Genomic DNA, 26,052 nt, shown 5'->3' with positions numbered 1-26,052 from the left:
TTGGGGTACAAGTGCCCCTATGCATAGATGCTGGAGAGGATGTGGAGAGACGGGAACCCTCTTGCACTGTTGGTGGGAATGCAAATTGGTGCAGCCGCTCTGGAAAGCAGTGTGGAGGTTCCTCAAAAAATTAAAAATAGACCTACCCTATGACCCAGCAATAGCACTGCTAGGAATTTATCCAAGGGATACAGGAGTACTGTTCTCAGTTTTTAAGAGTCTCTTATGCTTTGGTTCTCTTCCACTCTAACCTCTTTTTTTTTTTTCCTTCCCCTCCCCCATGGGTTTCTGTTAAGTTTCTCAGGATCCACATAAGAGTGAAAACATATGGTATCTGTCTTTCTCTGTATGGCTTATTTCACTTAGCATCACACTCTCCAGTTCCATCCACGTTGCTACAAAGGGCCATCTTTCATTCTTTCTCATTGCCACGTAGTACTCCATTGTGTATATAAACCACAATTTCTTTATCCATTCATCAGTTGAATGTAGCCCTTCTTAACCCCTTGTCCTCCTCCCTCCATCAACCCTCTGCTTATTCTCTATTGTTAATCTTTCCTAGCATTTTCTTGCTAGTTGATGTCCATCATTTAAACAACAATTTGGAGGAACAGAAAAGTTTATATATTTTTCATTTCTTTGTCCCTGTCCACTAACTGTCTTAATAATCAAATTCTTGATATGCTGTATAAGTCACCTAATAATGTGAATTATTAGCTCCTCAGTTCAATTATAATCATAAAGTTTTCTTCTGAATCAATTTTCACATATTAAAACATTTATCTTCAGAAATGTTTTGCTGTCAAAAATTACAATCAAAGACTTTTCATCACCATGTTCATTTATACATTGTCTGAGCTTCTTTAGGAAGTATTTTAAACTCTAACAACTTTGGAAATATATTATTTGTCATTGTTCCCCATTGTTAAGTGTGTGACATCACTCTTCCTAGAAGGTTTAAATCAAATCTCAAACTATAATTTCTGATGTTGTAGTTACTTGTTGATTGCATTTTATTGCCAAATGTATATTAAACTAATTATTTTAAAAATACTGTGGCTATGGCTTGTACAAATTAGTCCTTTTTCATAGTGTATTTTCTTCTAATTATGTATTTCAATGTGTTTTAATATTTTTATTCTGTGGCTGAAACAAAGAAGCTGATATTTTATTAATCTCTCAAAAAAATCTCATCTCACTCTTTCTGGGTCTCTCTTCCTTTCCCTCTCTCTCCCCCTGTCTTTCTCTTTATGTGACTACACACACACACACACACACACACACACACACACAGGAACTCTGAGGAACTTTTATATTAATGATGAGTATGCAATATATGTGAGAGTGTGTAACACCACTGATCTGTAAGGCAATGTATGTGTGAGTGTGTAATATCACTGATCTATAAGGCATCTACTGAATGAACTTTGATGATTCTGCAGAAGTAATGAGTTTGTACCACCTATTTACAAACTTTCATGATCACCCCTTTTGAAGCAAAGCCTATATTTTAAAAATACCTTGCAGACTGTGAGTGCAGTTTAGGGTCACATAATAGGAGCTAAAAGCTAATTGTCCCACCACCCATAATGTAAACAGGAGACAAAGGTTTCAGGATTATGATAGTCTAGTCAAAAAGTGCTGACAGACTTCAACAGATATAAACAACAGTTACACACTTATGCTTTTACATGGGACAATAGTTTTCTGATAAATCTCTATACTTTTGGGTGTTTCAAGTTACAGGATAGTGTATAAAAATATCTTTTGTATTTATCTACATTACTTAACAGTATCTATTTGTAATAGATACCTGTTTTACATCATTTTAGTGGAGAATCAATTTGTCATTCCATTCCATTTCTAATGCAGTAGTCCAACCCAACCCAGAATGCATTATTGATATGGAAATGAGTGTAATTAGCAGCGTAAATGATCTGTTATTTATGATACAAGTTAAAGCAGTAAATCACCATTGGTTCACTATCATTACTATGCAAATAGAAGAAGGCAGTTAATGGTCCATGTGTTAAAAACAAGCCACTTGCTTGCTCATTTGCAAATGAAAGGCAAGGGTGAGGGTTTAAGGTAGAAATGACAGTTTATCATATTGTCAGTCCTGGTGCATGGACCTAAGAAAACCAACACACAAATAGTTGCACTAGTTTTAAAATCTACCCCTTTCCATGAGCACTGGGTGTTACATGTAAGTGATGAATCACTGGGTTCTACTCCGGAAACCAACACTACACTGTATGCTAACTAATTTGAATTTAAATATATATATATATATATATTTAAAGGTATCCAGTCTCTCCACTGCATATTTGGCCTTAAGCCTTCAAATTTATCTTTAGTTTCTTCTAATTTGGACAATAAGTATTGGAATAATTGTGAGTGCTTGTAATTGTTTTGCAGTGTATGGATACTTTTTATGTCAGCTGGGAAAAACACCATAAAAACTTCTATTATGAAATAAAATATCATTGATCATATAATTCACTTCATTTTCCAACAAATATATTTCATTCTCTTGTAAGTAGGTAAACTAGCAATGATTTGAGGACCCAGAGACTAAAAGAAATATTAGTGAGCCTTATTGGAAATTATGCAGTATACCTATAAGAAATTGTCCTTTCTTGCTTGGTCCCTCTTGTTTAATTTTTCAGGGAATGCCAGCTTGTGGGGGGGGGGGGGGGCACTGGGTGCATAAGCTACAAGCTAATGTTTGCCTAGTGAAATGGGAACAAAAGTAGGATGCATGAAAAACTACAGGAGGAAGAGGGACTGAGGGCAAGAGCAAATTCTACAAGATTCATTTGTATGGGTCTGGTATTTTTTAAACTACTTGGAAGACATTTATAACATAAATACAGAACTTAGAACAATAATGCCTTTATGTTGGAAATGCATATAGTAGATAGGATTTCAATCTTACTTAGATAAATCAGCTCTATCTTTGCAACAGTATAAAAATAACTGACAAATCTCTTGTGGAATCTTTATTTTTCATTAAGCTATGGGCTCAAGAATGACTTACAAACTGGGCAAAGTTTTTTAATAAAGGAAATAATATATTTATATACAATATATTTATATTTATATCACTTAAATATATTATATATTTAATTTAATATATAAATATTTATATATTTAAACATAATATGGTAGAAAACATTTTAACATTTTTTTAAAAAAAAATTACAGTCTCCCTCTCTCTGACCCTCCCCCGTTGATGCTCTCTCTCTGTCTCAAAAATAAATAAACATAAAAAAAAAAAAAAGATCTCATTTAAAAAAAAATTACATATACACAGTAATTAGACCTGTCTCTTAATTCATGTTTTTAGGAATCAAGTTATCTTTTATAAGTACTATATTTTTCTTCCTTTAACTCCAAGGAAATAGCTAGATCATTGGGTTCCCTTAACTCACTGGTTTCCAAAGATAACTCCCTTCTTGGTATTTGCCTTTAAAAACTTTAAAACCATTGAGAAGATTAAACCAGAGGGAGGGTGAAAGGATTTAGGGTGAAGCCCACACATTAGTATGGAGAAGAGAAGAGACAAAAAAAAAAAAAAATACACTAAATCTGGGAGGAGAAGGGAAGTCTCAGGCAATATAGACGGAGTAGCCCAAGTCCCCCTCCCAGGCAGCACTTTTAGGAAATGGCCTAGCTACAGGGGACTATTTGCTTATTCCCCAATTTATGAAAGTCCTAGCAACCAAGAGATGGCACAAACAAATTAGGATAATTCAAAGAAAGTTAATATAAAAATTATTCATTTATAAAGTTGTTAGCAGTACAGGGGAATAACAAAGAATAGTGTGGGAATGAGACCAGCTCCTCTGTGCTGGCATCAGCCCCAGGCCCAACAAAACTAAACCAAAGAAGAGAAATATACAGAGCAAGGAAAGTCTCACAGAGTCGGCTTCCTTTGTTGAAGAACACAGATAAAGATCTCACAGGGAGGAAACCAAGGAAACAAATACCCAGCCTCTCTATCCTTTATCACTCTGATTTCCTACTGTAGGTTCCCAAACGGATTAGTGGATAAACTTAAACAAAACCCAGAAAGCAGAGGAGTCCATGAATAATTATCCACCCACATCAGCCTTCCACTGAGTGGAAATGCAAAGCCAGAATTGTTTAAGTTGTGGAGCCTTACATCTTCCGAGGATCCCATAGGCTTGGGTAGGTGAGCATAGCAGAAATGATGGTCACGTTCTAAAAAACTAATCGTCCTCTCCCAAAATTGTATAGGACATTTGCCAACATTTACTAAGCTCTTAATCTGCCCCATGCATTATAATAAACACTTTATAAGAATTATCATCCTTCTCCTTTACGGTATTTTCAGACAGGTCCTTTTATTATTCTCATTTTATAGAATAGGAAACTGAGGCACAGAGGGATAATTATCTTGTTAAAGAACACAAGATAAAATTACGGTAGTTAGATTCAAATCTGTATGGGTCTGGTTCTGGAGACTGTTCGCCATATTTAATACTTTCTAATATTTGACTAAAATACACTGACAAATTCCCAGTTGTGGAATGTAATTAAAACAAAATATGAAAATTGTAAATCAATTTAAAACTATTAAGTATAATTTGAGTTAGCAGGTTCTCATAACTAATGACATTAATAGTTTAATAATATTAATAATAATATCTATCATAACTTGTCTTTGACTCTGTACCATTAATTTGGAGGGGAAGCAAAAGAATGGAATTCATTCACTCATAGGATTGCACCATTGCTCTAAAAAGAGATAAAGAGGAAGGAACCATTTGGGTAAATATACTCATTGGGCAGGTTAAATCATCTGCTTTGCTAAAATCTAACAGGTTAAATATATATTTAATGCACTTCCACTAAAAGGAAACTTAATGATTTTGAGGAGGTGGAAGGAATTCCACTGAAATATTAAAAATATACTTCTAAGATTCAGTAATTCATAGAAAGCCTTTCTGAAGAACTGTTTTATTCTGTTTTGTTTTGTGTCACATTTCCACTTAATATCAAATGTTTCAGAAATTTAATTTATAATGAAAACAAAAGTAAATAAGGAGGTAGATGAATGGATGGATGAACAGACAGACAGGCAGATAGACAGATAAGGCTGTTGTTGAGTGAAGGCAGTTATTTGTTCCATATTACATACATTTATCTCGAGTTGCTACATGGTTACTGGCCTCAAAGAAAGTCATGCCTATGAAAGAAAGTAGATTCATGTCTAGTATTTATTATGTATCTTGGTTTTAAACATTAATTTTTTTCTTATATTAATACTTGTGTCTAATACACAGATATAGGATGTGTTTTACCTAAGGGAGAACTGCATTTGCAAAAACTGTGTACATGACATATAACTAGTAACCATATTTTTTAAAAATATATACTTTGTAAACATTTAATTGTATTTAGGCCAGAATAGCTTCTTTTTGTTTTTACATAAGACCTGCAAATAAAGAGAAATTACTCAAAATGAAGAATCACCTTCTAAAGTCAATTATGTCTCTTTGTAGGTTTTATTTACTTTGTATGCTTTCTATATACAAAATTTTTCACTTTATATCATTAATACAAAAAAATCAAAGCATTTTATTTTGTTATAAACAAATATCATATATGTTAGAATTATTATTTTTGGTCATCAGGATCATAAGTGCCATAAAAATGCTGATGCTTAGTAAATAGGATTAATTAGCTATTAATCCTGCTATGTGCCTTTTGAGATCCCATTCAACAATCTTATTTAGTGTGAGGCAGCTAAGACAATGACTAACAGAGTAGTTCCTAAAAGGGTTTAATCTTATCTTGACAAAGCAAGAGGGGAAAGGCAGGGAGGGAGCAAGGTGAATAGAAACAGAGATCTCTGAGACACAGAAAAGATTAAGAGACAGGGGCAGAGAGAGAAAGGCAGAAAAATAAGGAGACAGAGATTGAAATTGAGGCACTGAGTAATGACCTTCTGTCTCCAACTCTGGTCATGTCAGTATAAATGATAAAAGATGTGGTTGCCTGCCCACATTGCCTTTGCTTGGGAGGAACTGTGGGCTTAATTGCTTCTCATACCTTGATGATGTCATCTGGATTTATGGATGTAAATTTATATATTAATGGCTCCCTTTTTGAAAGACCTCTCTCCAGAACTCCAGGCTTATATATCCAGCTGTGTACTTAACATTTCAGGATGTCAGGTAGCATAATAAGCATAACATGACAAGATGAACTCCTGATCTCATGGTCTACACTTCACCCAAACAGCAAATGTCACAATCTCCTTCATCTCACCTCAGTTGATGGCAATTCTATCCTACCACCTCCTCAGATAAAAACTCTTGAAATTATCTTGTATTCCTCTTTTGCTTTGAAATCCCGCACGCTGTTTCTCAGTAACCCTCCAGATTCTCTACCTTTAAGGTGTATCCAGAATCCCACTCCTCATTTCCATTGCAACTACTCTCAACAAAGTCAACACAATCTCTCACCTGGATTATTGCCTTTGACCTCCTTCAGTCTATTCTCAACCAAAGAGCCAGAGTATGGAAAGTATGTCAAATCAGGTCACCCAACTTTTCAGAACTGAACAATAACTTTTCATGTGCCTAAAAATTAAATCCATAGTCTATTACATGCCTTCCTACCCCTGCTGTCTCCATAACCCCACCTCTAATGACGTTTGCATTTTTAAAAATAAGTTTATTTATTTTCAGAGAGAGAGTGCACACAAGCAGGGTAAGGGGAAAGAGAAAGGGAGAGAAAGAAAGATCCCAAGCAGGCTCTGCACTGCCAACCCATAGCCCAACATGGGGCACAATCTCATGGGCCGTGAGATCACAACCTGAGCTGAAATCAAGAGCCAGATGCTTAACTGACTGAGTCACCCAGGCACCCCATTGCTTGCATATTCTTACCCACCATACACACAGTTCTTACTACCTCCTTTAACACACCCAACACAGGGCCTTTGCACTTGCTGTTCTACTAGCCTGCACCAAGATTTACCATCTTCTTTACTTCCCTCTGATCTTTGCTCAAATGCTACTTTTTCAGCAAGTCTTTCCCTGACGACCTTTTGTGAAATTACAATTTCAATGTTCCAACATTCGTTGCTTTTTTTAATTTATTATTCTCTGTAACATCTATCATCTAGTGTCTCATATATTTTATTTTTTCTCCTTTGACTCTAATAAGTCAATGACTTTGTCAAGTTCATTTATTTAAGAGAAAGAGAGCAGGAAAGGGGCTAGGAGAGGGAGAGAGAGAATCCCAAGCAGGCTTTGTGCTGTCAGTGCAGAGCTTAAACTGAGGCTCAATCTCATGAACCTGAGCTGAAATCAAGAGTCTGACACTCAACCGACTGAGCCATCCAGGCGCCCCAAGGATTTTTAGCTGTTTTATCCATGACTAATTTCTGATGACTAAAAACATTGGTTGAACTTAATAAAAAATCATGGAAAGACAACACTTTACTGTCTTGTAGTAATCGAGGAAATCTGTTTATTCTGATCTTACCCTCTCTGTCAGTATCACCCTGAGGGATGGCTTTCCCTAAAAGGAGGTGAAATAAAATATCCAATGGCCTTCCCTCCACCACAGGAGCCATTGAGGAGCCATGGCTCTGCACTTCCCCTATGGCTGTGGCCTCAAGGAGTGCCAGAAGGTAACCAAGAACATGAGCAAGATTAGGCACAGCCTCCACTGTGGGCACCTTACCAAGCATACCAAGTTCGTGGGGGACATGATCCAAGAGGTGTGTGGCTTCACCCCCCACGAGCAGGAGAGCTATGGAGCTGCTCAAAGTCTCCAAGGACAAGCTCACTCTCAAGTTCATCAAGAAAAGGGTGGGGACACATCCACACCAAGAGGAAGAGAGAGGAGCTGAGCAACATCCTTGCAGCCATGTGGAAAGCAGCAGCCAAGAAGGACTGAGCCCCTCCCCTCTCTATGTAATAAAGCCTTTTTGGAAAAAATAAAAAATCCAATGGCCTTAATGTTTATACTTATTAAGAAATACAAATAGAGGGGCACCTGGGTAGCTCAGTCCATTAAGCATCTGACTTCAGCTCAGGTCATGATCTCATGGTCTGAGTCAGGCTCTGTGCTGTCAGCTCAGAGGCTGGAGCCTGCTTGCAATTCTGTGTCGCCGTCTTTCTCTGCCCCTCCCCTGCTCATGCGTGCTCTCTCTCTCTCTCTCTCTTTCTGTCTCTCAACAATAAATAAATGTTAAAAAATTGAAAGAAAAAAGAAATACAAATAGAAGTGTATTATTAACAAAGCTATTTTAGACCATAATTTTCAACGTGTTTCCCCAATGTGTAACCTTAAAAAAGTAACACACAATTTTATGTTTCTGTGTAATTCACTGCTACTTGCTATTTGCTCTTCAGCTACTTTTAATATGATTAAATAGGAAGTAACCAGGATCATGCCGCTGTACAACTTGTGTACCCAACTATGAATCCTAGGCTATCTCTAATCATTTAATGGGTGCTCTCTCTACATACAATACTTTTGGAGATGTCCCCTCATGAGTATTAAATAATTTGGCTTCTATAAATATAGCCTTAAATTTTATAATTTAAAGGCAAAATTAGACTTCACTATTTCTAAATGTCACCAATAATAATAATTAGCAGTTACATTAACTTACTGAGAATTAGTTGATAAGGATCCAATTAGATTTTTAAATCATCATTGCAAATTATTGAGCTGTATTTTCAAGAAACATATTTTACATCATTAACAACCCATAGCAGTTTGAAGGGCAACATTTTTTTAAAGAATGACCTCTGAGAGACCTACTTTTAGTTAGTCTGTTCACTGAAGAATAACTCCTGTAATTAACGTGCCTCATCGCTTTCCTGAGATATTCAGATGGGCAGTGAGAAAGAGAATGATGGCTATAAACACCATGATCATCTCCAATCCTAAGAATGCACTACTGTCCTCATATATTACACAGCATTGATTATGTGGTAGAAAAGTTAGTTATAACACATGTGCACCTAATGTTATAGTATAAAGAGTTAGATTCTGTATATTCTTAAAGCATAATATTTTATAAACTTTATACTGCAGGAGATAAATGGCATCACTTGTTGATAAGCAGGCTTCATATAATTAACATTTTCTAAAATACTTTATAAAATTCCACCAATTGGAATTTTCATGCTGGGTATTATTATTCAAGCTCCAGTTTGCATCCATTACCAGTGTATAAATTCATGTGGAAGCTATATGAAGTCAAGTAAAGCTTTCTTTTTACCTTCCCGTTAAATGTAGAACATTTTTTCCTATATATGTATGTATGTATGTATGTATGTGTATATATACATTTTTTAACTTGAGGAGACACTGAGGTAAATTTAACAATTCTCACTCCTGCTAGAAATTATATATGATTTCTGAAAAGGCTAACATGTTCAACCACTTGTGTTTTTATAGAAAAATGTATCTACACATTTTAAAACTGGCAAACTACAAAATGTTGTAAATTGTGTCTCTTCTTAATACACATTTCAGACTATTTATTCTTCAGTTCACACACCAGGCCCTCAACAAGAAAAACTGACCTAAGAAAGAAAAAAAAAAAAAGTCCTTGACAGAAATCCTTTCCTAGAAGAATTCTGATCCACATACAAAATTACTGGCAATGAAGAACACATATATATCTTGGAATGTTAGAAAATATCATTTATTATTTCCCGGTTCTATAGTAAGTCAACAGGAAGACACAAATATTCAAGATGACAAATCAAACCCATTGAAATCCCTGTACTCTGGAGTGATGAATGAATTATATGGGATGCTAGTATGCATTCTAAACTCAAAGCCTGTGTTTCCTGATGATTTTGTCATGCACTCTACCAGAGTCATTACATGAAAGAGGAATGCCCAAAGAGATACTTTAAATTTGAGAATTATTTTTCTCTGCTCAGCCGTTAAACAACCTCTCAGAAAACCAATAATTCACAAAGTGAAATTAAGCAAGGTGACTCAATTAGGTAGTTTTATGTTCCAGTTCCTGTACATGCTTTAAAAATGCATGTTAAAAATCATTTTACGTCTTAGTAGTCAGCAAGAGAATAGCCAATCCACAATGGAATTTCGTGGTGTGGATTCATGGTAATGTAATCTGAATTGTGCCTTCTGGAGTTCCAGGGATCACTGACAGTTAAATCACAGTGGCTATGATGAATTCTGAAATCTCATGACTTCATGAATACAAATGTGATTTCATGTGACCGACAGGTCTTTGAATTTGAGAGGTACTAGAAAAAGAGATATAATCAAATGACAATATTTTATCCCTAAAGTTCTTATATGATGCTTACAGGAACTACAGAGTTTCTTTCACACTTCAGAATACTGGGGATTGAGAAAAAGTTATCTTTTCTTCTCTCATTATATATTTGGAATATCTACCAGAAGGATTATAGGAGAAGATAAAGATGCTCCTGGCACAGAATCTTGGGGGCTGTAGGAGTGTGGATGGAGAGTCTGTGGAAAAAATAACCACACTATTTTTATAACTTGGAATCAATGGAGCCAAGGGACCTTACCCATATACATATACACATAGACACATTGACCTTATGAAACTTTACATTCTCAAAGGGAATTCTGAATCTTTGTCTTGTGGTAGTGCCAAGGCTAGTTTTAAAAATTAAAACATGTCCTATCTTAATTTGCCAGAATTAACTCTTTTTGTAATCTCATTATGGATACAGGACCAAAACACCAAGGTCTACACACTTCTGCTATGTCGATAATTCCTATTACAACCAAGAAAATAAATGTAAAATGTGTGCAGCTAATTGTAATCCACTTGTTGGAGAAACAAAAAAAATTAAAAATATCAAGAACTGTAATGCTTTAGATTTTCCATCTTCTATCCATTTTCAGAAGACAACATTCAAGAGGAAAAACTGATACAAACTCCAGACTTTTCCACTTAGTAGAAGCATATTTATCAAATAACTGAAATAACCTGCTATTTATTTATTCATATTTCTTGTAGGAAAGAGACAATGTTGTTTCTAAGTCTCACAAGACACAAAAATCAAAAGCAAAAACAAAAATAAAACAAAAAACCAAAAATCTAAGACCTTACGATTTGAAATCATGGAATGACCAGAGCAAACTATGAACAATATAATGTTGATGATCCTCCTGGCACCTTCTTGTTTTCAGGTACCATCTACTAGTGTTCTACCTGATCCCAGTGTTGGTGGGATAGTGGTTAGCATAGCTGCCTTCCACCTAATCCCTGAATGAAAACTTCCCTTTCTGGATGACCCATTACCACCAAAGATCCCTGATCTCCATATACATATGTATGTATATATACATGTGTGTGTGTGTGTACACACACACACACACACACACACACACATTTTTTTGTTTGTTTGTTTGTTTGTTTTTTGGTCTTTTTTTTACTCTTGGGCAACACTTACATAGGCAAGGGAAATTTTGCAGTATCAGCATCTGTTTATGTCAAATACACAACAATGTTGCCTTTCTCTGGGATTCTAAATTGGTAATATCAAAAAACCTCCTTCTTTGAATCTAAAAAAGCTAATATAAATTCCTATTAATATTTCCATTATGGGAAAATGTAATAAATAAATGAAGGACATAATTATAAGAAATCTATACTTGTAAGAATGATAACATGCATAAAACTAATAATAAAAGATTTATTAAGCACATACTCAATTCTAGGCTCTAGACAAAATGTCCATACATTTCCTCATTTACTCACATTTACCCCTAGGACAGATATTAATATTATTTAGACAAGAAAACATAGTCTTAAAAGTCCACCTGGCTCAAGCTCCAGAGCTAGGCTTTGATCTTGTGCCTCTCTGATCCCAAAGTTACAGCTCCTAACAACTACACTGCACAACTATGAATTTATGTTTAAATATACTAGAAAAAGAAAAAAATAATTCTCTGTTGGTACGTTCCAGAAAGTTCCCAGATATGTTAGGGCCTAGAAATGATTTTCTCTTGAGAATCTTGCTCAATGAATAGGAAATTCAATACATAGCTCAAGACAACAAAGTAATTATAATCATAAAAGCAGGGAGAAGATGTGCCATAAAAATTTGTCAATCATTGTATATAATATAGAGAAGCCCAGAAATTGATGAATAAATTAGTACACATAATCTCTAGAAAGGGTTACTACTCAACACTAGCAGCAATATAAACAGACCATGGTAGATAAAGAAAAAAAAAAATGCAGAAAAAGCAATCACTAAGACCTTAAAAACAAACTGAATCAGTTCATTTAGAAATTAAAGAGTTTATATCAGTTATAAATCATATATTGAAAGAAATAAATATAACATCATTCTATAAATAAAATTTTCAAAGCCACATTATCTCCAAGGAGCCATAGCTGACATCCACCAAATATGATAAGAAAATATATTACGGCAATTAAAAGATTCAGCCAGCTTACATTGATAGGGGAATCTATCTCCAGGAGAAATGCACTAATACTGCCTCAAGAGAAAAAAAAAGAATGAATAAAAGAAATAGCTACTAAGTAGCAATGTGACCTTGTGTCAACCACTCAGATTTTCATTTCTCTCTGGGCCTCCTTTCCTCTACATCTTATTCAAGTTTTAAATACCACAGTTTTATAGAATATTATTTGCTTTTTTTGACACATAAGGAGAAAATGTGTAAGTGAATTTTATCTATTCAGCTCAAATAAGAATAAAAGTTAACGCCGACTCAAGAAGAGTCAAACTATATTTGTTAAAGTAATAATGCCACAAACATAGTTGGAATGGCCAAACCTTTCTCGAACAAAAGAGGCTTTAACCCATTAAGACTTAAAATAGACAATCTAAATGTCTCATCATTAATGACAGTAGGCAAAGAATAGAGACACGCAAAACACCAGAGATAAGAGTAGGTTGGAGGTCATTTAAATCAGAGGTTATAAGTACAAGCATTAGAATAAGGCTAGAGATCCCAGGTTCCTGTAAAAACTAGAGACCAGATGTGAAGAAAATCATATGATCTCATGGTAAGATTAATTGTTAACAATAAGGAGATCTATAGAAACCAAGCAAAGAGCAGAAGATTTATCATTGTTGGGCAGTCTGCTGGAGTATTACTCAAGCTCCCTGGACAGCATTTCCCTTACTTCAGCTACTTTCATTGTTTGAGGATTACAAATCAAAGGTAATATTATTATCATATAGTAGTTTATACAAGAATTTTTAAATTCTAAGATCTGTGATAACTAGTATTCTGTTCTCTATTATATTATAAATAGAAGGTTCTCAGAGATGATAAACCTTTTAATCTGGGTTCTTTATATACTCTAAGTTCTGATATACAGAACACTTAAGAAAACCAGAGAAGTTGGTCAAAAGTAAGATTTTAGGAGAAACTCATCCTCTCTAAGTGTGACCCCTCCTGCTAAAAAGTCCAAAGTATTCCCTATTGTCTACACCATAGAATAATGTTCAAATGCCTGTGAAGGTCACAAAGGCTCACTAAAATCTGGTTGGTGTCTACCTGTTAGGCCCGATTCTCTAGCCAATTCTGCCTTGCCCTTCGTGTCTTAGAAATACCATACTATGTATAGTCTTGGGCCCATTAACATTCTATTTCTTGCCTCCATGCCTTTTCTTCTGTAGTTCTTACTTAAAAATGTCATCTTCCTCTTCATCTGATTATTTTATTTATCCTTTAAAACTTACCTAAAATATCAACTTCTTCAGGAAGTAACCTTGGTATTTTACCACCATGATTCCCTGGTTTATTAGTGAATCAACCTTTTCGCTAATTCTGCTTATACAATATTCTAGGCATAAACTTAGCACTATACTCCATATCATTTTATGAATACCTATTTGCCCCCTTTAGAGTTTTATGTCTATGAGGCCAACACTAAAGTGACTGCTATATTCTTCTAGAATAGAGTTCACAATTCAGAAAGCACCCAACAGGTAAATTTAATACACTTAAAGTCTACTTTAACGTATACAAGGACCAATAAAGTGTCGCACGGTGTACTGGGGGAAAATGGGTTTTGGAGCCAGATTTAGGTTCTACTGCTAACTCTATTACTTACTTATATAAACTTTGGTACATGTGTAACCATTTTCAGCTGTTTTCACACCCATAAATATAGGAGAAAACTTCCACTACCACTGGGTTGTAAGATGTTATATCAAAAGCAACTGGCAAAATGTCTAGTGAACAAATCTTATTGATCACGTCCTTTCAGCTGTAAGCTCCTAGAAGATAAGGGATGGTGACTTGTAATTTTTTAACATATTCAACAGTTACCAAGCACAGTGTGTGTAATATGTGTACCTGATATATTTTTTGAATGAATAAACACATATATAAAATAATTAGTAAATTGTGTTTCTATAATTTCAAGCTCTTAAAAAACATTTTCTAACTAGTATTGACTAGAAAAAATGTTGAATAGTTCTTAGTAAAATTAATTATGACATAGTTGAAAGAAAGCCTTAAAGTTATGAAATAAATGAAACACCTTCTTGCTTAACATAGGCTTTCCCAGAAACTCCTCACGTGGACTTCTATTCCTTATCCTATGTTAAGACGCTTATTATTATATAACGGCAAAACCAAAAGGGCTGTAGGTTCGTAGACCTGTTCATTAAAAAATATATAACTGGAAGATACCACCTATAAGCCCTCTTATTCTGTTTTGCTTCACTGTGCCTCACAGCTATTGTGATGCTATAAATTGAGGGTGTGTGGCAACCCTGTGCTGCACAAATCTGTTGGTGCCATTTGTCCAAAAGTGTTTACTCATTTCATGACTCGGTGTCACATTTTGGTAATTCTCACAATATTTTAAACTTTTTCATTATCATTATACTTGTTATGGCCATCTGTGATCAATGATTACAATTTGCTGAAAACTCAGATGATGGTTAGAATTTTTTAGAAATAAAGTATTTTAATTAAATATGTATTTTTTAAAGACATAATGCTATTGTACATTTAATGGGTTACAGTATACTATAAGCATAACTTTTATATGCACTGGGAAACTAACAAAATCATTTGATTCACTTTACTGGGATATCCTCTTGATGGCAATGGTCTGGAACCAAACCCACATTCTCTGAGAGGTGCCTGTAACTTCAACATCTTAGGTATTTTCTCCCTCAGTCTTTGTCCATTTACATACATGATTTTACTATCCTGGAGTTCCATTTATTTTTTTCATATCAAATTTATTTTCTATATTTATGTGCAATTTTCTCAAAAATTTTATCTTAAAGGCTACAAAATACTACATTAAGGTGATATACCATATTATTCAGTCATTTCCCTGTCAGCAGATATTTCATAAGTAATAATGCAATGAATATAAAGTATTCATTATGAACCACCTTTCTATGGAGGACAAAAATTCCTGCCTTCTGTTCCATGTAATTTTCTTTAGGAAAGAGAGAATGTTAGCCATAGTTTTGCTCACACTTAATGCACTTCTGCTGTACACTTCTTTGCTGTTTTAAAAAGCAGAATATAATTCAATGTGGAATTAAGATTACTTATTAACCACCCTATAACTGCTTCAATCACTTTTGTCATGTTTTAAATCACATTTAAACAACAAAAATTAAAAACATACAATGATTTTCTTACAGGATGCAACTGTGAAACTTTTCTGGAAATAGCATATTTTGGCAAGCCAACTAATCAAATAGACATTTTACATTTAGTATACTTAAAAATTTACAAGTCATAGATAGTATTGTAGAAAAAAAAATGGAATGGCTACATTTAATGAATTCCTCCTCTATTGCAAGTGTCTTATATTGACTACTACCAATGCTTACCTGGTCTTGCAAGGCAGTTAACATCCCCGTATCATACATAATACATGAAGTTCAATCCTCTCCAAAATAAATACAAATAAATATATATTAAAAATGAAGAGAAAAATCATTATTTACAGTTATGATCATCCACATACAAAAATCCTAGATATTAAATAAGAAAACTATTAGAACTAATACAATTTTTCAGTATATTTGCCAGAAAAAATATAAATATGCAAAAATCAATAGATTTCCATTTCCAAAGTAAGAAATAAAAATCATATTCATAATAATATAGTCACAGACTTCCCAGCAATAAGCTGGAAAGGAGAAAAACTCATACAAATAAATCTATAAAGTTTACTGAATGAATAGAAGCAGACCTGAATAAACAGAACATCCAACTTCTAAATACAATATTGTAAACATGTCAGTTATCCTCCTGTCTAATCTGAACATTTAATGTATTTGCCATCAAAATTGTAATTTTGGTGAGGTGGTAGTTTTGAGAGGAGATAAAATTTGGGGGATTGATAGTACCATCAAACCAGAAAAACAACTGCACAAGAACAGTCATTAAATTTTTGAAAAGTTAAACATGGTGATACTGATTCCAAAACAGACACATAGGATAAAGAAGCAGGAGAGAGAATCCAGAAACAGATCTGTGTTTATGCGAGAATTAAACATGTTAACTGCAGCATTTCAAATCACTTGGAAATGGTGGAATCTGCAAAAAATTCTGTTATAAACACTCAATGTCCATTTGATAATCAGAGAAATCACCTAACAAACCCAGGGTCAAATAGCTAGAAAGTAAGTAGACACAAGATTTGAAATGTAAAGAATATACTTCCAGTACTGTCCTTTGTTATTTCTCGAAGTCGGCCTTAGCTACCTTACACAAGTTCTTGCTGAAATAGGGGGTTCATTTTTTCAGATGAGTAAAATGAAGCCAGAATAGGTAAAAGACTACCTAAAGGTTACCCTAGTGGTGGTGATGCTAGAACGACATCTTGAATTCCTAGCTCATCCACACTCAATTAAATATTTGGCCTCACTTCTAAATTTGCCATGTGTTTCTAGCTCTAATATCCAGAGTTTTCCATTACTTGATCTTTTTTTGAGAATTCCAGCTATGATCTGGATAAAAATGTGCCATCCTCAAAAACTGTAAGGCATTTACGGGTAGTGAGTTCATGGATTTTAAGATCGTTCCCTTCAAAATACTTCCCATTTAGATCACTAGGGTATGAACTTTTGCTTCAGTCCTTTAATTTAAAATTGTTCTCCACTATATATGCACTATTTCTTAGGGCATAAAATGCACTATTTCTTAGAGCATAAACCTTGCACAATATTGGTCACTTATGATTGTGAAGTAAACAATAACGTGATGTAGGAGGAGAATGTTTTTTGTCTTAATGAGAATAATCAGGAAAGGTGCCTTTTTTTTTTCTTTTTAGAAAAGGCCTTCTTGAGCAGTTGATATTACAGTTTATTCTAACAAGATTCAGATAGCCATTCCAAGATCTGAAGAAAGAAGGTTCAGGAATATAAATAAATATGCAACTATAAAAGCCCTGGGATTAATAAAGAATAAGGTTATTTCAAATTTGAAGGACAAAAAAAAAAAAGTTAGTATAATAGTGTGGTGAACTTCCCATGGGGAGATGCACAAGAATACAATACTATCAGAGAGGTAGTTAAGGACTGGATCATCTGGTGCCGTGTAGATTATGACAATGAGTTTGCAACTTATATAAAATTCCAAGGGAAATCAGAGAGGATCCATGCGAGCCATAATTAAGAGAAATATAATGACAACGCCACTTCTAACTTCTCCAAAGACAAGAGGGTATCCTATGGTAGACAGGTTAGATGAAAACCTAGCTTATCCTTCATTTTCAAGAAGAGACTCAGCAGACTTAGGCTTCATGTACTTCACCAGCTTTCTAAATTCTGGCAGTTTTACACTCGAGTAAATATGGTGTAAAGTTAGCCAAACCTGAAGTACAAATATTGAATGGAACTGAGAAATAATATGTCTAAACCACATGTCTCTATCTAACCTATTTAAAGAGTCATTATGAGTTAATAGGAGAAAATAGCTTGATCAATTGTTTCATTGGGAAAGGAAGTCAATACAAAAGAAAGTGAACTAATTGGTATCAAATTTTTCAAAAGGTAAAATAGTAGATTCCACCTGAAGTTTCTACATATTTCCTCTAATTTTTTCTTCAAAGATCTACTCTTTATCCTTTTAAAATCTGGGACTTAGTAAGATAATGAAGACTATTAATTACATTTCCCTAGAAACATTGTCAAGATATCCCCTGTTTTTTCATTACTGGCTATTCTTTATACCAAATAAAATGTTTCCATAAACATTATCTTTGAATTTCCTTAAAAATCATTGTGTCCCTCATGAACACCCTGCCTCTCATTTGTATACATTTAATCCAATTTTTAAAGAAGGAATAAAAACAATAAGCACTATACAAAGGTTGAAGAGTTCTAAAATAAGAAAATATATGAAAATTTTAATACACAATCCAGTAATGAGCCAATATAAGTAAAAGCTAATTTTCTGTCACTTAACATAGTTCACTAACAATCCAACGCTTCAGAAAACGCATGTGCACACACACACACACGCACACACACACATTTTCAACACGTATGTATGCGTTCCACAATGTTTATGCTGGTTGCAAATATTTATTTCTTCCACATTGGCTTTTAGACTGCCAAAAATCTTACACTGTGTCTTAATTATTTTCATATGCTTATCTGAGATCTTTTAATTTTTTTTTACATTTATTTATTTTTGAGAGACAGAGCACAAGTCGGGGGGAGGAGCAGAGACAGAATGAGACACAGAATCCAAAGCAGGCTCTAGGCTCTGTGCTGTCAGCACAGAGCCTGAAGCAGGGCTCGAACTCACAACCCATGAGATCATGACCTGAGCCAAAGCCAGACGCTTAACTGACTGAGCCACCCAGATGCCCCTTATCTGAGGTCTTTCAAACAAAAAGTGTTTCAGAAATTGTTATTAAATTGAATAAAATCACACTATTATTTGCCATGAAGCAGAATTCAATATCACATAGAATCTGGTAGTAAGCTGTCTTGTTTCAAACCAAAATCCAGTAGCTTAAGAGGTACTAGTAACTGAATTATTCTAAAGACTCCATCATGAGAAAGTTTAATTTAAAGTATGTCCCCTTTATCATGATCTCTAAGATAATATTATTGTGATGTTATGGTTTGCAGGCACACTTATAAGGCATACTTGATGCAATAATATTTACTAACAATTTTAATGCATGTGTCAAGATTAAATCTTTCTTCCTGTTGTTTTGTGTATGAACAAAAGAGTTGACTTCTAAGGGAGAAGACAGGATGAGATATGGATATAAACTGATTACTGTAATATATCACAAATAAATGCCAATATCATTAAAAAACTAAACTGTTTCTAAACAACCATTAAAAGATTAATTTTGAGCTTACATTGCTAATCATACAAGATGTTACAGTGTGCCACTTTTTGTTGTTGTTGTTGTTGTTGTTGTTGTTGTTGTTGTTAGCAGAAAGCAAAACAACAAATGAATTAACTATATCTGGTCATGTGTATAATCCTCCTTCAGCTGATCCTCAGTGCATTGTACCATAGTGGGAATATGGCTCTTTCTGCCTCTTCTCTGTAACATATAAAAGGTATTAACTTGCACTTAAAAAAAGAAATAATGAAAGAAAGAAAAAGCAGCTTCTGTTTATACATAAACACCAGGCACAGAGATTCTACACTGCATCCTAGGAGAAACCAGGGAGCCAAAATAATGAGCTTACAACTTCAGAAATCTGTGTCTATGATTCCATTATTTGAAAGCAGTTACTAAGTAATCTCTTACATGATACTAGCATATTTTCCTTTCTAACATGTGCTACTTTGTTTTATCCACATCAGAACTGTGCCTTTATTTTAATTGCTATTAAGCCCTTTGTTCGAGGTTTTATAGCTTCATCTTCTGATACTCCCAGATTCCCTTTCTTTTTGGGTTTTGTCGTATGTGGTTACTGAGGTTACATTCACTTTTCCTCTTTTATGTTTAGCCTCATTGCCTCAAACTTTTCTTCCCACTGAATGCATATGAGGTCATTTATCTATTCATATTTCTATTCAATCTAAGTGAGGATTTTGTATGTGTGTGTGTGTGTGTGTATGTGTGTGTGTGTGTGTGTGTGTGTTGCTTGTTTGTAGGGTTTTTTGCTTTTAAAAAGAGAGTGTGGTTTCTCTCATTTTTCTCTAACTCATCAAAACATCCAGATTTCTTTTTTCTAGTGCTCAATTCTTTATTACCAGATAGCATAGAGCATTACCACTATCTATTACCTTGACAGAGATTTACTCACCAATTTATTCTGTATTAGAAATACACTGCCAGTGTTACGAAATCAGATATGCAACAATCATCTAAAGTGCCACTAGCAAAATTATTTTATGGCCAATGATAAGTATCAGCCAACTTCTGAAATTTTGATGGTGGGGAGAGGTACAAAATATATCACACACAAACCACTTTTGGTAATCTGTACTGAAAAAAAATAATTTCTATACTATCTATTGAAAGAAAAAGCTAATTAAGCCAAATATGCATTTTTGTTGAAATAAGACTATATTTAGGTATACACAGCTTTTCCCAATGAGATGATGAGGACGAATACCACCCCAAGTAACACTTGTTATTATGTATTTTCCAAACTGGTTTTAAAATATCTCATACTATTGTTATTATTGCTTTTATTTTAATTATCATAATTTGTGTCATTTGCATCATGATATTTATTTACCTAAGCCTTTTGTAGACCATCTTCACAGTGCATTAACGCTGGCACTATTCCCAGTGCATTAACTTTTGGCCCTCAAGAGCAAAAGGTATCAAATTCTGTCCACTGATCCATGACCAACATGAAAGCGGCATTCCAGGTATAAATATTCTCATACAGGTATACGCTTGGGTGAATACCCCCATCGTCAAAAATTTTGTAATTACAATAATTCATAATTATAGCTATTAATTTGTAATACATCCATAATAGACAGTTAACTATAGATTTGGGATATGTGTTTTGTTTGTAAATGTTAAAATACCCACCTCTTTTTCTCTCATTTAAGTAATTATTAGAATGAGAATTAGTTATGGGAATAAACTTGCCTATACTCTACTTAAAAGGAACATAAGTTTTTTTGTTTCCAATTGGCACTTAAATATCTCTGGTTACAAATTACGTGGGATGCACCTCAGAGGTGATCAGGATGTACTAGTGTATGGCTCATGAGTCTGACAACTACTGATCTATAGTTTCCTTTCAAACCAAACAGAAGTCAGGGGAGCAATGGTAATAATGATCTAAATGGTAACAATGGTGAAAGCCTGGCTACTTCAAACAAAATCCTTGTGGTGGGCAGTATAATGACTCCCAGAGATGTCTATTGCCCTAATCCCTGGAAGTTGTTAATATGGTAAACTTACATGGCAAAGGGGATTTTGCAGATATGACAAGTTTAAGGTGCTTGAGATGGGAGACTATAATGAATTATCTGGGTGGGCCCAATTATCAAAAGGATAGTCTTAGGGAAAAAGGCAGGAAGCTCAGAGTTCGAGAGGAGGTATGAAAAAGGAAGCAAAGGTTGGAGTGATGAGATTGTTGGCTGAGGGCCATAAATTAAGGGATGTAGAGAACAGAAGTTGCAGACGACTAACCTGCTTCTTCTCCAGAGCTTCCAGGAGGAATGCAGTGCTGCTGTTGACACCTTTGCCTAGTGAAACCCATTTTGGATTTCTGACTTCCAGAACTCTAAGACAGTAAGTCTGTTGTTGTTTTAAGTCACTAAATTTATGGTAATTTGTTGCTGTAGCAATTACAACAGTCCTGACACAGTTAAGGCATCTTAGTACACACTGAATACATATGTCTCCTGAAGCATCTGACTTACTGCCTAAAAAGAACTTAGGTGACAGTGACTCAAACATAGTGCTATTTCAAAAAGATGTCAGCCAAGAAAAAAGAAGCAAGACAACATAAAGATCTTGGGACAAATATTATATAAGTATTTGTCTTGTACAGATGGAAATTTAATTGACCACTTCCTTTACCATAACAGAACTATCCATTTCGATCCATTTGTTTTTTTTTTCTGTCTTCCTCTAACATATAAAAAAGGAAAAAAGAAAGTAATAAATGAAATTACATGAAAATTTAGGCAGTTTAGGAGAGAAAGTGGATAAATAAAGAATAAAAATAATTGACATTATTTTCTTTAAGAATAAAGCTTATCAGTGTTAGTTACATTAACTTTATCTGCTTAGTAATTTTGATATAATTACGGTAAGTCTCTGGATTGTAACTTGTTCTGTGAGTATTCCACAAGACTAGCAACCATTTCTAATAAATTTTGACTTGATAAAGGAGCAATGTCTTGCAATACAAGTAGTACATAATGCTGAACGTCACACGATCATAACTGAGCCAATGGTTCTTCTCTCTCTCTCTCTGCAGGATTGTGGGTGATCATCTCCCATGCTCCGATGTTCGGTGTCAGGCCACAGTGTTTGGCAGAAATCAGTGATTTTTTCAGAACACTGGAAGGTGCCCACAACAGGAACTAGTGTATTTTTTGTCACTTCAAAGCACCTCTGGACAGTCCTTTGCTTTTCCATACAAAGTAAGCGTAGGAATGCTTTCCTCCATTCTAGGTCAGGCTGCCTGCAGATATAGACCCTTTCCTCTGCTGCCTTACTCCCAGTTACATTCAATACAGTGTAAGACAAGAGTTTATTAATACTGCACTGTCGTCAATATTCAGGCAAGCATATACAATGGCCCCCATGCAGAAAAATTTTGAAAAGAAAGGTGGCAAGAAGATGATTACAATGGAAGTTAAGCAGGAAATCATTGAGAAGTACACCCAAAGTATGTGAGAGGCCAAAATTGCAAGATTTTATAAGTCTACATCTGCATCTCATCTGAAGAGGAGGAGGAGAAAAGGTGGAGGAATCCCTCACTTCAAATGAGATTAGGGAGATGTGTAAAATGTGGGAAACAGTGCAAAATTTTGTAGAATAGCACCACCTGAACAAGGCTGTAGAAGCCTGAGAGATGAATCTGTTTAACAATAATGCAATGTCCCATTTCCATGAAATCCTCAAAAGAAGGCAAAAACAAGTGTCACTGGATAGGTCCTTGTTCAAGTTTCACAAAAAGAAAAAGATTCCATTGAGCCAACAGATAGCAGTGATTCCTTTAGTGATAGTGATAGTACTCTTACACAATAACCCTCCTCTCTCTTGTCTTCCTCATACAAGGCACAAAGGTTTTCAAAGGTAAGTGCAGGTTAATTTATTTTTCTTTATATTTTGTACTTTTTTCATTATTTTGTATTATATTACAGTATTGTAATCATTTTTATATGACTATTTTGGGGTTGTGGAACAAATCATCTGAGTTTCCATTATTTCTTATGTGGAAATTCGCTTTGATATACAAGTGCTTTGAATTACAAGCATGTTTCTGGAATGAAACTTGGAATGCTTGCAAACAAGGTTATAGTGTATATATATTCCCACAGTGATTATCACTTCTACAGAAAACTATATCTATTTAATGAAAATGATTATTTCCAATTTTTCAGATAAAGATCAATCTCACAGTTACATTCTTCCATTTTAACAAGTATGGATTCTTCTACTTTAGTTCTAAATTATATTTTTCACTATATAATCATTCAGCTGAAACTAAAGCACTAGCACAGAAAGTGTTTCCCAAATAGTAGGATACATAACACACTTTTCCACTTATAAAATAGCACATTATATTCCTGTTACAGTTCTCTCCAGGAATTCTTAATTAAATCAAGAGATATTTTAAAAAGAGAAAATGTTGTTATACATTATGTAATTTACTGGCTGCACATAATTTATATAATACAATGTATTTAATAAACAAACCTGTTTTTTATACATTAAGGGAAACAACTGAGGGGACATTGTGGTTGCTGCATGGTCTCCATATATTGACTGACCTACAGAGATGGTGAAATGATCTTTCCCATATGATACTAGATAAATACTCAAAGGCACCATAAAACACTTCCAAATGCTGAGGGAATGTTATTAGACTGAGGTCTGTTTCCTCGTAGACTAACAGAAAAACAGATGGACTTGAATACTTAATATTACACAGTTTTATAATTAATATTCATATTTAAAATATGAGTAAGAAATATAAATGAATGGTAGTCGCCCTATAGGCTATGTTTCCATTATGTTAAGCAAAGGCAGTTTTATTGTTTTGATGAAATTATCAGATAATACATTAAAAGTTTGTGAATCAACTAACAAATATTAAGTGCAGTGATTACTATATCCAAGGCACTCTGATATGCAGTAGAAAGTCAAGAATTAAGAATATTTTAAATAAAAGAGAATAAGAGAAGGATTGACCCTTTTTATTTGATAGTCCAGTTGTTGAGAAGACTATGAATAAATATCTATCAATACAATTGTTCAGGACTATGATAAATAGTCTGTATATGAATAAAGCACTGATTTTCTATAATGAAGCTGGAGAATATTTTAAAGGAAAGTTGATATTTGAGCTGTGTTTACAACAGTATAAAAAATTCCATCTCATAATGTTAAAAAACATAACCAACTACTTTGTTACACCCTGATATTAAATAGAATTAAATGATTTAAAATATTTCCCAGTGGAATTGCCTGCATTGATATAAACATGACCTAGTCCTAGATACTACCTTCAGCTCATATCACCCATCATCATATATTTTCGTGAAATACAAAATAAATTACATAGTGATAAGTACAGTGGAAATTAAGAGTAGCTCTTTTTTTCTTTTCATTAGTTAATAAATTTTAACTTAGTATTAAAATTAACACATACCCTGTTTATCTCTCATAGTTTTATTTTTAAAAACCAAACTGTACCATATAAAGAAATTAAAGCAAAACTAGAAATCACATATTTAAGAAATGTCACAAGTTCACCAAAAATCATTAACTCCAGTATGTGAAGCAATTCCCCAATATTTTCCAATGTTTAAGTACAGCTGAACTTCAACCATGCAGTAAAATACTATACTTTAGACTTAAGCATACATTCCTTCCATTTCTGTCTAGTTGCTACAGGGCACAGCTATTCATATCTACAAAGCCTGTTGGCTTTACATGTGAGGGGAGAATGGGTTGAAATGAAGGTTGCATCACAAGTGAAAGCATGAAGCACAATAGAATAGAACAAGAGAACGATTGTCTGAGGCACCTCTTTCGTACATTGCATGGATTGTGAGTGTCCAGTTCTTTTGCAGATATTTATCAGGGGCAGTTAACTATCACTCTTTTTGTTGTAGAAAATAAATGGATAGGGGTGGGGAAAGATGTCATGAGTAGGGCAGAAAGTTATGTGTGGAATGAAGGGGGAGGATGATGGGAGGGAATAACTTACCAAGGTTCTTTAAATCATGCAAGCTTAATGACCTTGCACATTTTATTCACGCATACACTTTCCAACCTCCAGAGAGACTTAAAGACTTGTGACAATGTCAGAGTCTTCTGAAAAGATTAAAGTATAATGTCTCTTAAACTCAAAAATTTAAAACATGTAAAAGCAAAATCTAAGTCTTTTGATTCCTTTGTACAGGAAAGGTAGAAAGAATAGTATAATTTTTGGTTTCAAAATTACAAATGTTTACACACCACCATATGAATCCAAATATGTGAGTTTCACCAAGACTGTGAATAAATTTAGTTTTCCTGGTCAATATATAAGTCAGTGAAATTTAACAGTGGCTCAGGGCATCTTTATAGGACTGCATGGGAGGATGTTACTGGGAAAACGAATATTTAATTGCAGAGAGCAGCTAGAATTTGTTATCATTTTAACACAGTCAGACTTCTATGTGTACAAATACACTTTAACATGTGTACACATACCAACACATATAAAGTTTATAACCAATGTTTGAAACTGTGTCTTAGTATATAAACTACTTTAAGTTTACAGACATTTGAGTAATTAATTCCTTTCTATAAGATATGTCTACATACTAGAAATATTAAAATAGGCAAAAGATTAAAAATTATTTTTAAAAGCTAAATATTTCAGGACAAATAATAAC

The 26,052-nt window shown here is 34.1% G+C and overlaps 1 protein-coding gene and 1 pseudogene across 6 annotated transcripts in view; one reads left to right on the top strand and one right to left on the bottom strand.

Annotated features, from left to right (window-relative positions):
• ERBB4 (erb-b2 receptor tyrosine kinase 4) overlaps positions 1-26,052 on the bottom strand; it is a 1,148,410-nt gene that overhangs the window by 1,040,174 nt on the left and 82,184 nt on the right. The gene's annotated exons all lie outside the window — the stretch shown is intronic.
• Positions 7,625-7,983, top strand: LOC131498809 (large ribosomal subunit protein eL36-like; annotated as a pseudogene).

Source organism: Neofelis nebulosa, chromosome 2 (assembly GCF_028018385.1).
Source record: "Neofelis nebulosa isolate mNeoNeb1 chromosome 2, mNeoNeb1.pri, whole genome shotgun sequence".
NCBI classification, from domain to species: domain Eukaryota; kingdom Metazoa; phylum Chordata; class Mammalia; order Carnivora; family Felidae; genus Neofelis; species Neofelis nebulosa.
Note: the sequence above shows the minus strand (reverse complement) of the source record. Positions and strands in the feature narration are given on the sequence as shown.